This window comes from Anguilla anguilla, chromosome 18, assembly GCF_013347855.1.
Source record: "Anguilla anguilla isolate fAngAng1 chromosome 18, fAngAng1.pri, whole genome shotgun sequence".
NCBI lineage: Eukaryota > Metazoa > Chordata > Actinopteri > Anguilliformes > Anguillidae > Anguilla > Anguilla anguilla.
Genome location: NC_049218.1, coordinates 23,596,149 through 23,608,737, shown reverse-complemented (window position 1 = coordinate 23,608,737; position 12,589 = coordinate 23,596,149). Strand labels below are relative to the sequence as shown.

Genomic DNA, 12,589 nt, shown 5'->3' with positions numbered 1-12,589 from the left:
CCTTTACCATCAGAGCACACATTCCGCGAGCTTATTCTTCTCGGGCCCACTGTGCCGTTTCATTGGCTGGTTCATGGGGGGGCTTGAGCTCCAAATGTCTGTAAAGTGCTCTGAGACATTGGTCCTTTGTGAAAAGCCTTTCACAAATAAAACCGAACTGAATTAGACTGATGTCAAGGCTGAGACCACTAGCTATTACATACGTATGCATTACATTACATTTATTTGGCAGATGCTTTTATCCAAAGCAACGTACAAAAGTGCATTTCATGGTCCTGGACAACTACAAAACACAGGTTCAATAAGATACAATACTTATTTTGTACTGCTATTTCCAGCCAAGAACACTGTTCTGACCTAACCTCTGCCAAGCCAACTAGGCAGAAGAACAAGATACAATATTAGGACAAATTACAAATTACCAAAAAGTGCATCCAGTGACCATGTTCAATTCAAATAATGTAATGAACATAGGAAACTATGGTGGTTAGCATGTTATGCTGATAGTATACATAGTAATGTATATTATAGTACTATAGTATACATTATTTGCACTTAGACGTACGTCTTTGCAGTAAGAATCAAAAATTATGTACACTGCACTCCTGATCCGGCACTTAATGTTATGTTGTACGTTTGTGTAATGACTCTTTATATGAGTTCTGACACTAATTGCAAGGTTATTGCTCTTGGCCTAACCTTTTCGGTGTGCACATTATAAGTTACTGTGGATGAGATCTTCTGCTAGACGTCCCCTAGGCACAGTTTTGAAAACAGCCAAAAGAAATATAATTTATTCCCCACACATTCCCTCTTTGCATAGCATTTGATTGATCGTCTCCGTCCATATGGTCAGGTTAACACCGTCAGCCATATTAACTGAATATTTATGAGCACTGACTTTATTTTACTTAAATTTTACTTTTATTTAACTAGCACGGCCTTCTCGGGAAAAAGTTTGTGTTGCCATTATTTTAAAAACGGGTTTTCAGAGAGTCTGTGGATATGCCCACCTAGGGACAAGCATCGGAAATTAGCATATGCTATAAATGCTGTGATACATTCCATTGGATATTGTTTGTCAATAAGCTATGTTTAAATGTATCTGTCCCTATCAAATAAACATTAAATAAATAAAATAAATAAATATGTCGGCTAAGACCGCGCAGGGTAGTGCCTTTGTTTTGGGCTGTTGTATTTGTAGGCCCTTCTCATTGCTTCAACCACAGCCGTCCGTTCGGTCAGTCCAGTCGAGAGCGGACTCTCTCTGAAAGGGCCTGCTGTTAGCTGCTGGCCCTTGGGCCCCGAGGTCCGCCGGCTGGGCGGCCCGTCAGTCATCGGGTCGCGGGAGTGTACTGTACGCGCCGCTACGTGCTCCTAATCGACCGGAGGTGACGGCCAGGGAGGGGCAGTCTCACCGCTGGAAAAGCCCTCCTCCCCGGGCAGGGCTCTGGGCCAGCATCGGCCAATTAGAGAAGGTCCTGCGGGTAGTCAGCGGCGTTCGGCAGTGGCATGGACAGGGTTCGATAGCGTGGGGTGGGGTGCGTCTACACAGTGGACCACAGTGCTGAGTGCTTGGTGGACTGTTTTGCAGCCCAATCCATGAGTTGGAATCAGTGCTGGTGCACTGGAACAACGGTTAACCTAATTGGTCGTAAATCGGAGAGCCGTGCATTTGAATCCCAGGGGATCCTCTCGCCCGTGGACCCCTCCTCTGGGAAAGGTGCGACAGTCGGAGCTCATAATTGCGCTGAACTCATCTCTCCTTTCGTTTCAACAAGCCAGGGGGATCATGGTCCTTCACACACTTATTTATCAATGGCCTTGAATGTGCAGAATTGAATTCACACAGAAAAGCATGCGTGCCCCAAAGGCCGTTAGAGTAACTCGTCAGTACACCATCTCGAGCTCATCAATCTAAACACCCTCTCGGGAAATTTCCAGTTTCACATCATCAAATAAGCAGTGGGAAAAAGCCCATTATCATTTATGTTTTGAGCTACCGTAGATGCATTACACATCATAACATGGTCATCTTGTGCAGAACATTAATTAATGCTAGACTACACATCAATAATGTATTTATTAATGAGTTATAATACAGTTATAATGACTTAAAAACAGGGGGTGTCCTACAGTGTCATAAAAACTAAAAAAAAACTCCACCTAAGCATGGGGCAAGTACATATTTTGTCATTTAGATTTTGTATGTGATTAGATGACAATGTATATTAAGATTTTGTAGTTTGCTTATTGTAAGGGCACAGTCATTAAATGGAACTGGTGTGAGGAGTTGTTTGGAATTAAATGAGCTATATGAGAACGGGGGAAGTGTGCGGAAATGCTGAAGAGATACGGATAAGAGCTTCCACACAGTCCTTCTGCTCGAGAGAGAGAGAGAGAGAGGGAGGGAGAGAGACAGAGAGGGAGAGAGAGAGAGAGAGAGAGAGAGAGGGAGAGAGACAGAGAGAGAGAGAGAGAGAGAGGGAGAGAGAGAAGGAGAGAGAGAGAGAGAAAGAGAGAGGGAGAGAGAGACTGAAAGGATTCGCAGAGGTGTGGATTTATACTCCTTTGTTCATACAGAGCTAGCAAAAAAGTGCAAGAGATGGAAGAAAAGCGTGGTGTACTTGAACCTTAAAGCCTGCATGCTTTACTGTAAAGAAAGAAACTTGAGAAAACTTGATGAGAGTTCATATTCCTCTATGGTTTGCAGTTCATTTATTTATATATATATATATATATAGACACACACACGTCTCATCTTAAGCATGGCTTGTCTTTAAGGTTTTGCAACGTTGCAAGGCCTCGTTTTCCCCCTGTCAGTTATGACGTATGAACGTGCGGGGAGACGTTCATCGTGATCCATCTTGCCCCTCAGCCCAATCAGCCAAAGTAAGCAATCTGCCGTGATGAGGCGCTTTAAAGTTGTTTAGCAAGCAGGCGCTCGTCTCATTATATTCTCCTCTGTACGGTGCAAGTGAGTTGTGGCGGGGGTGGGGTGCAGGAAGTGCTGGGGTGGGAGGGGTTTTCCTCTGATTAAACATGTCAGCAAGACAGAGCGCAACCTTAGGAGACGCGAGGCTACGTGCTCTGGCTTACTTGTCTTCTTAAAATGGATTCATCTCACAGCGGTGTTGGATTTCAGTGGGTGAAACCCGAGACACAAACAGTAAAGAAGGGGGGGGGGGGGGGGGGGGGGGGGGGGGGGAGGCTGAATATGCACATTGGCCGCTGTGTTTGCGATGGCGAGCCAAACCCATTCGCAAGGCCGCGTCCGTCTTTGTCGTTCGAAAGGGAAGGAAATTGGGTCCTCGCTCGGTTTATGTAGCCCATTGTGGGGATGTTTTTTGTTTGTATGTTTTTTTGTTTTTTTTTTGCCTTTCCACCTGAATGGATTTGTTCCCTGCGCTCTTGTGTTCAATAGAATGATTTCAAACAGTTATGTTACAAAAACGCGCTTTCCTGCCGAACCTTCAGCCGGGGATGTCTGGCGATGGCTGAAAACGGATTTCTCTGTAAATTCCGCAGAATCTGAAACAGTTTTCGTTCACATTGTCCGGTCACCTCGTTTAAACCACATTTTTTCTCAAATTCGAATCAGAAGAGAGGAGAGTAGAGTGAGGGATGTTTTCGGCTGGTTAGTTGATCTTTGTACGGCGCTGAAATTATGTAGAGTCATTTGCGTTGCCTTGGCTGACCCAGGCCACTCAGTTTGGCCCTGGCCAATGAGAGGACAGAATTCACATTGACCTGGATGACCGGGTATCTCAATGAAGCTTTTAAAGAGCGGGCGACAGGGACCCACACTTCTGTGACTGAGGGGTAAAAGAACGAGAGGAAGCCTGGGAGTGCGAACCAATGGCCTCTGACTCGAACGGAAATGTTTCCGCCTCTTTCTCTACCCGCCATCGTCATTCACGGAGAGCGCGAGGCGGCGGAGCTCGACCTCCCGCCCCGTCTTTCTCTCTCTGTGAAAGAGACCAACCACGCGAGGGCGGGAGGGGAGGGGCGCCGCCCGTCCCCGCGGTAACCACCGTTCAGCCTGTCATCGGAACGGTTATGAGCGGGAGATGAAGGATGCTGATTTTTTATAAAGCACCGAAAGTTATGGATACAGCTAAAAAAAATGTATTTGGTTGACAGTTCCTTGTTATATATCTTTAAATAACGAGTTACTGTAATTAGTCTGGTGGGAAAGAAATTTGAAATAAAAAAAAACAGTTTCCAAAGGGCTTAGCATCTCTGCTTTAATGAGTAGGACAGCAGAGGTAGCGCAACAGAAAACTGGCAAGATTAAAAAAACAGCGGCAGTGTTTTTCGCAAACGCATTCGAGCAACGTTTGCTTTCCGTTCAGTTCAGTTCATAACATCGCATTCTGAAAAGAAGCGTTAACCTGATTAATGTGCAACAACTGCGGTTCTTGTAAACACAAACACCTTCTCTTTTTTTCAAATGCAATCAAAAGCAAGTGCGGAGTGGATTATTTTTACATTTATTTCAACGGGGTGAAATGTATAAAAGTCACAGCTTCATTCTTTTTTTTAACCAAATGGGGTGTGCGAAGGATCGTTAACACAATTCAATTAATCATGTATTTATCAGAACTCAGAGTTGAAGGTAAAGCTTCCTTTGAATAAAAGGCACAGATTAAATACACCGATTAATTACACACATGGCTGCCTGTCTGTGGCTCTCTCTTCAGAATCTCTGCCCCAAAGAGCATCGCTGAAGAACGTGCGCATTTAACAGTTCAGTAAGAACAGAAGTCTGCTCTACTTTCTTTTTTACACATCCCCGAGTAAACCACCACATTTCATCAGAACTGCAGCACTGTGCAGAAGCACCACAGCCCACTGAACAGACCCAGTGTACGACGGTAAATCGCGGCATCCCAAAATAAATGTATCCGTATTAATTAGGCGGCACGCATCCGGAAAATAAGAACACAGAGATTTAGGGGGCGGGGGGGGGGAACCCCATTACTGTTTTTTGCCGTCGTTTTTTTTCCGATTGAAGGATCGTCCGCGACCAGTCGCGAAACGCTTGAGCGACTGCGGCTGTTGCATCAGCGTTACATCACCTCGCTGGGAGGGGCGCTCGGGCGCAGGTGCCTCGGTCGGCTGTCAGAACGGGTGAAAATCGAGAGCGTACGCGCGGAGGGGAACCCATAATCCGGGCCTGTCGGGCGGAGAGCGCCTTAGCGGAGCGCGCGGAAAGCAGCGCGGGGGATTTCGCGGCTGTCGGCCGGGCGCTGCTTAGAGACGGGCCCGGGCTAGCGGCGCGTCAGAGACAGGCCGCGATCTAACGGCCCGCCAAATTTAACACACAGGGCCCGCGATGGAGATGTCCTCTGGCTCTACGCTTCCTAGTATATCAGGGATCAGCAACTCACGGTCCTCGAGGGCTGAGTTCTGCTGGTTTTCCACCCTCCCTTTGCCTGGGAGTCAGGTATGAAGGCAGTCTGGCCAATCAGTAGCACTAATTACCCAGGAGAAAAGAAAACCAGGGCTGGATTTGGATTTGAGGGCCAGAGCTGATGATCCCTGTAATATATACTGTATATATATATATATATATATATATATATATATATATATATATATATATATATATGTGTGTGCATATATAACACACACACACATTAGCCATTTTAGGCAAAATACAGGTGTGTGTGTGCACGCACGTGTGTGTTTCTTTGTTGCTTTTACATACATGCTTATATTGATTTAAACTCCCCAAAATGAATCTTGCTTTGAGGCAGGTCAGCCTCTCCCGTGTCATGGTTCCCCAGGAGTCCTTGTCGAGGCGACTCCCTAATACAAAGCGCTAAGCTGAGGGGGGTGTTTATCTACGGGAGAGTGAGGTAATTATCCAGACTGACACACGCTCCTAATTAATTCTGTGCGGTCAGCCTCTGCTTCTTTATTTTCGCAGGGATTTCAGGGCAGTGAGGGACAGCTGGCTTGGCTCTGCTCTCCTACAGTGTACAGCGTGCCAGCAAATTTACTGGCAGCTGCCCGACATTATTCCCTTTCCCCCCACACGCCCGCTCTCTCGCCCTCACTCTCTCACGTGCACACATACACACACACACTCACGCATACACACATGCACACGCACACACACAGACAGACACGCGTACACACAAACAGACGCACACACGTACGTGCACACACACGCGCATACACACACACACACACACACGCACGCACACACAAACAGACGCGCACGCGCACACACACACACATACGCACACACACGTGCACACACACTCACACACACGCACTCAGACACACCCACCTTAATCTCCCTCACCCTCTCTCTCTCACGGACACACACACACACACACGCGCACACACACGCACACACACGCACACACACGCACACACATGCACACACCTCTCTCTTTTGCAGAGATTCTGGTTCTGCTCTGCTGTGGTCAGATATAGGTGTTAGACACACAGGTGTGGTATTCTATCACACTTTATGTTCTGTTCTTTAGCCGGATTCTCACCGCCCATCGTGCACACAGCAGTGGTCAAGCATTAACTCACAGGACGGGAATATTTTTATTATATAAGCAGGTGACTTTGAAGTATTAGTCATACAGATAAAAGAGCATTTTAAAAAGGGCCAAGGAATTCATTCCACATTAACTTCCCAGCCAGATAATGTGTGTGTGAATTGTGTTTTGATTTTAAAAAGCCGTCGTAAACAATTACTCAGTGAACTTGTCCAGGATACAGCAGACAGTAGCCCAGCTCCGAAGGGACGTATGAAATATAAAGAGACAAACGGTTAAAATGCAGCTATAGCTCTCGTACACTTTAAGCTATGAATGCTATCACTAAGCAGCAATCCCAGTAGCTTACACAATGTAGTCATTTCATTAAGTTATTATAAATATCCTATCATTGCTTTAAGGAAATGGTCAAATGGGTGCTGATTTTAAGGTGAAAACAAAAACCAGCAGACCCTGTAGCTCTCCAGGACCAGGGTTGGAGACCACTGCTTTAACGTTTTGTTTGAATATACGTGTTTTTTGTTCTCCTTCCATCCCCTTTTAACTTTTCTGGTGTCATTCATTCATTCATTCACTTATGCACTCAGAGTTGAAATCAAATCTGATCGGAGGGGTTCTTGCAATGTGATGTCAAAGAGAGATTCTAGCTTTTGGCTCATTAGGAAAATGTGAAAACGCTACGTTTGAAATTTCTATCGCCTGGCCAGATTAACCTGTGTAACATTTGTACCACTAAACACTAGGATTCATAAATGTTTCTAAAGAATCGTGCAAACCCACGGCTCTACAGTTATTTAGATGACTCAGGATTTCACGGCCACGCATGCCAATGTTATGCCTTGTGAATGCAAACTCACGTATGCTACACGCGTAGCACCTCCACTGAAAAATAACCTGCACTCCTCAAGTGTCACAAATACACCGCATTATAATCATTAATAATTTGCAAGCGATTATGCAATTATCCAAAACTATAATTACAAATCTTTTTACTGTAACGGATCATATTAAGACTACATAACAATGGCTTGTGTTGAATGTAATTGTTTTCCGCGTACAATTTGGTGTAAGTACACTGACAACACTGTAATTACAGACGGTGGAGCACTGACACGGATCTAATCTGGGTGGTGGGTGACTGTTGCTCGGTTGTTGGCGTGGAGCCTGGAATTTGTTGTGTGTCACTCAAAAACTAAGGTGGAGGAGGGCGATAAGTCACGCTCCTCGAAACCATGAGGGGAACATGCCGCCACCCCCTTCTCCATAAATGAAACCTGTATAGTTTGTTTTTGCTTTGTTGGTATTAATCCCAGCCCACATGTCAACTGTACTCTATTACCTCTTTATGTATCATGTTGTTACACAGATGAAAACAAACAGTCCGGCACTAAGACTGTGGTGCGATATACTCGCGTAAGTACACGTCTAGTGAAGAGCAGGCCCGTTAGGTTTGGTTTCCAAGACAAATGTAAAAATTCTTATTTGAATTCATAGTTTTAGGTTTTCTATACAAGACTATTTACTCTAGCACCATTTAAATAAATTTAAAAAAAACAGTGCCTGTCAGATTCATAAGCATCGATGTGTTAGATCAAGGGTGTCCAGTCCTATCTGAGAAGGGCCAGTGCAGGGGCAGGTGTTTGTTTTAGCCCAGCAATACGTCACCTGATTCAACTAATGAACTAATCATGGTCTTCAATCAAGACCTCGATAAGCAGAATCAGGTGTCATAGTGCTCGGCAAGAACAAAAACCTGCACCCACACCGGCCCTTTTCAGATAAAATTGGACACCCTTGTATTAGATATTACATCAAATTATGTAATAGGATAACATGTCACAAACTATATTAATATTAAGAAGATGGCACTGAAACATAGGTTACAGTTAGAGGGTTTGGGTCAGCAAATATGGGAAGTATATAATTTCACTCAGAATCTTTCACCCGTCCCACTACACCTCCACTCCAGGCTGGGATTATTTTTAGGAGATAAATGAAAACCCTCACAGTGCTCGGGAAGGTTAGGAGAATATTCACATTCAAATGTGCGCCTCTCCTTATAAATTCTCATTACAAAAGGAACGGGAGAAAAATCTATTCAGTCATTTTCCAAAGCAAATTTTAGCTCTTAAGCAGGAGAGAGCAATTAATTCACTTTTTCGCCGTGGCCAAAACTTTTCCGCAGTTTTCTTTCTTCTGTCAAACTAAATGTTAACTGTCGGTTAAGCCAGCAGAATGCAAATTGGCATTTTAGATTGAAGACTTGAGGGGGGAAAAAATATCTGTGGTTTAGATTTTCACTTCTCACTAAAATCAGTCCAGAGTTAACATTCTAGAAATTGTTTTAGACAAGCCCTTGCATACGGAGGCATGAAGGTGTCAGCACTGGAGTCTCTCTCAGTGAAATGTAGACCTCTGCCAACCCAAAGAGGCCTGTTCTACCAACCTTGAAAAATCAAATCTTCACTTTATCAAGTTTCATAGAAATCCATCCATAACCTCTTTTGCCATCTTTTTCATACTCTACACAGGCTCACAACTCAGATTTCTCTTCAGCAGAAAGCAGAAAGGTGATAAATTGTGATAAATTGCAACCTTCATATACTGGCGCATATGATAGTGTTGTTGTTTTTTTCCCTTTATCGCTGGATGGGCATTGGAATAAAAGCTTGCGCTTAAACAGGCTTTTGCAGGCCGTCGCCCGCAGTACCAGAGCTGAAGTAATGGGCCGTGTAATGGGCAGTAACATTCGCTTCGCGCGTAACGGCTCGACCGTGGAGCACCCAAACGGTAAACGCAGAAAAATGATAATAATAACTGATCATAATCATTGTTTTACCAACAGGTGTCCGAGGGCCTGTGTAGCAAGCATATCTTGCCCTTAAGAACAGGTCCCCCTAGCGCCCCTAATTCTTTATAGCCTCCATTTTAAAGCCAAACCTTTTCCCGCCGGTCCGAGTGATTGCCTTCTCGGCGTTTTAAGGTCAGTGGTGGGATTAGCAACGGAAGGCCACAGCTCTCGAAACATGAACAGCTTTGTAGTTTAATGGCTACAGCTTGTCCCATAGTTGGGGCCGTTTGTTCGAGCTCCATTTTAGATTAGTTTCTTATCGTAGGCCAACCCTGAGCACAGTGCATGCCAGGGTAGCCATGACGCCTGCATGGCTGTGTGTCTGCTTATATGAAAACCCGGTCTCCACCAATCAGCACCCGGCAGGAAGTCCCTGTGTCACCACTACTGTCCAATGACACTTAGCAATTTATAAATATATATTTCCAGCAGCTTATACAGTATGACTTGTATGAGGCTCACACGATCGGGCGAGGACACAAACAGATATAGCAAAGAAAGGATCTGAACAAGTATTTCAGTCTTATATTTAGACTTATAGCTTATTTATATTACTTTTTGCTAAATAAGACAAGAAGATTCAGGTGAGACAGTTTGACTCATAAGATTTGCCAATGCGGTAGGACAATATCACTTGTCAAGCAAAAAGTAACTTTAAAAAACAAGGTAATATATTTTCTTGAGATATAAAAAAAAGGTCTTAGAAATAAGCACTTACGTTTGGTTTCAGCAGTGCGTATGTATAATGTATTATAAATTTCCATCCTGGTTTACTAGGATGGAACTTTATAATTCTTGTTTAACAGCCCCATTAAACAATGTGAATGTGCTGAAAGTTGAAAGCACACCAAGGAAGAATTCCCGCAGAAATGGCAGTATATTAACCATTAAACCAATTATGACTGGTGTATGTATGAAACCGCTCTCTCTGTGCAGTGCAATTAAAGTTGCTGCTGTGCGGACTAATAAATATCCCTGTGAAAGATGGATAGGGCTTGGCTTTGTTAAAATCGCACTTCCGTGTATCCAGGAGATCACGACTGTGACGGATTGCCATCATTTGTGTCTTAAAAAAAAAAAAAAAAATGTGGCTGCAAGGTTTAAAAAATGTGATTCAAAAGAACAGCTGCAATTAAAAAGAGTGTCTTTGCAGATTGATTTTATACACACACAGCAACATTTATAGAAGAATGAACCAAAACGAAGGCACACAGGTTGCGCTGAGGTTTAAAAGTTTTCTGCATAAAAAGGCAGAGTGTTGTTTAGTCCCTGAATGCATCTCTCTGTGCTGCTGACTCCTCACCTTCCGGAACAGTCTCCCAGGCCAGCGCGTAAAGCACCTCGCTGTCTCCACACAGACCCCTGAACTACGGGACGCTTTTAACCTGAGAACATCAGGGCTGCTTCTTTACAGCCAACATTAAACACTGCTGCAGCTCCGCTCCCTTTTATTACTGACCATGTCCAGCCTTAATTGAACTCTAACAGTGTTAATTCTACACTAACAGATAACAATTGTCCATTAGTGTTGAATTAACGCTGGACAATTTATTGTGCTCATTTTATTTATTTATTTTACTTACTATAGTTGGTGTTGTGTATATAGTGCGTCAGTTTTCCCCACTATATCCTTTTATTGTCCTTTATTGGGAAGTGGCTTTACTGCCCTGTTAAAAAAGTGATGTATAATTAAGGAGCATTTTTTGTGTTTTTTTATCATTATGTGACAGACATGGGAACTTGCTGGTGTGGCAGCACCTCCATCTGGAGTAGTAACCAGTGCTTAGAGTGCAAGAGGACAGAGTTAGCAATAGGTTCCCCAAAGAAGTTTATGTCAGATCTAAATATGATTTGTAGTTAGTTGTTTATCATGTCAATGCAACATCTATTGTGCTTCTCTAATTTGTATAATTGCATAGAATCACTATTTTGTTGATGTGTCTGCCTTTGATGTTGCCGAGCGCTTTCTTTTTATGACTATCTGTGCAATAATTTCACTGCCTAGCATATTGTACACTTTGGCTGGGACAATTTCCCACATTATTTAATGTATATATAGTGATATATATTATTTTTACATCAGGTAAAAACCTGGCAATTCTCTATTAGAATAAGCGGGGCCATCTTGTCTCAAGAGCGACTTCTCTGGTTTGTTTGGCTCTTGCGGTCTGCCTGTGTCTGTAGTGAAAGCTGGCACAGGGACTGCACAGATCAGCACGTACGCTGGAGAATGGGTTAAAGGTGTTTAGCATGCTAGCACACCAGGTCTTTACACATGTGCTACTCTGTGTTTTACCACACTGACAATGTATGTTGCAGTGGTAGAATGGGTCCAGTAAAAAGGACAGGAAAACCCCATGTTCAGAATAGGAGGAGGGACTTGCAGGCCATGCAGGAATCCAGAACAGTGTGAAGATGACTATAGCTTAAATCCCTCCTCTCTGATGACCTCAGGAGCACTGATCGCTAATGCATGATCAGCAACTGAGCAAGCTCATCATTGGCTGAACCCTGCAACATCCCCCTGTTCTGCGCTCTTACTGGAATCATTTCTGAATAACTATGTTTACTGCTTGCAACATGCACTGGGGTTAATATATTCACATCCCTGTCCGGGTCTTTAACACTGGGCAGGGATGACTGAAACATATCCCTGCTGAACCAAAGCTTATCCAGCAGGATGGCAATGACTACACCTCATTAGTGGATCCAGGATTGCCAATGTTGCCAACCCTACACTCAGACAGTCGCTGGTGTCTATTAGAACTCTCTAGTGTAACATCACAGTGACATCACTGATGAATGGAACCCAGATGTGAATGACATCACGCATGCTGTGCTCCAGCTCGGACCCACTCCTTCACATTATCACATTACCCCATCGTGTCACTGAACAAAAATGTCAATGTGCACCCTTTTTTTTCTACGACAGGTCATGAATTTCCCATAAACGAGTAGAAGAAGAAAAAAAAAACACCGCTTGGCGGAAGAGCGATGTTGAGGTCACCAATCGTCTCCGGCGAGCGCCAGGCATGATGGGAAACGATAACGGTATGTATGCGTAGGGTTTCAGACTAACAACTGATATTTTGGGAAAAGTTGCTCATGCGAAAAATTATGAGAACCCATTTTAACAACAAAGTTTTGTGTGCTTCAATTCTAGGTGCAAGGGAACAATGAGAGTATCGAGTATCTAAATACATATCATGCCAAT

At 43.9% G+C, this 12,589-nt stretch overlaps 1 protein-coding gene across 4 annotated transcripts in view; it reads left to right on the top strand.

Moving 5' to 3' along the window:
- The window catches only part of khdrbs2 (KH domain containing, RNA binding, signal transduction associated 2), a 146,227-nt gene extending 133,889 nt beyond the window's left edge, over positions 1-12,338 (top strand). For all 4 annotated transcript variants that reach the window (XM_035399770.1, XM_035399772.1, XM_035399771.1 and 1 more), the window contains exon 11: positions 12,308-12,338. The gene's annotated coding sequence lies outside the window, so the exon portion shown is untranslated. The remainder of the gene's footprint in view (positions 1-12,307) is intronic.
- Positions 12,339-12,589: the final 251 nt, after the last annotated feature.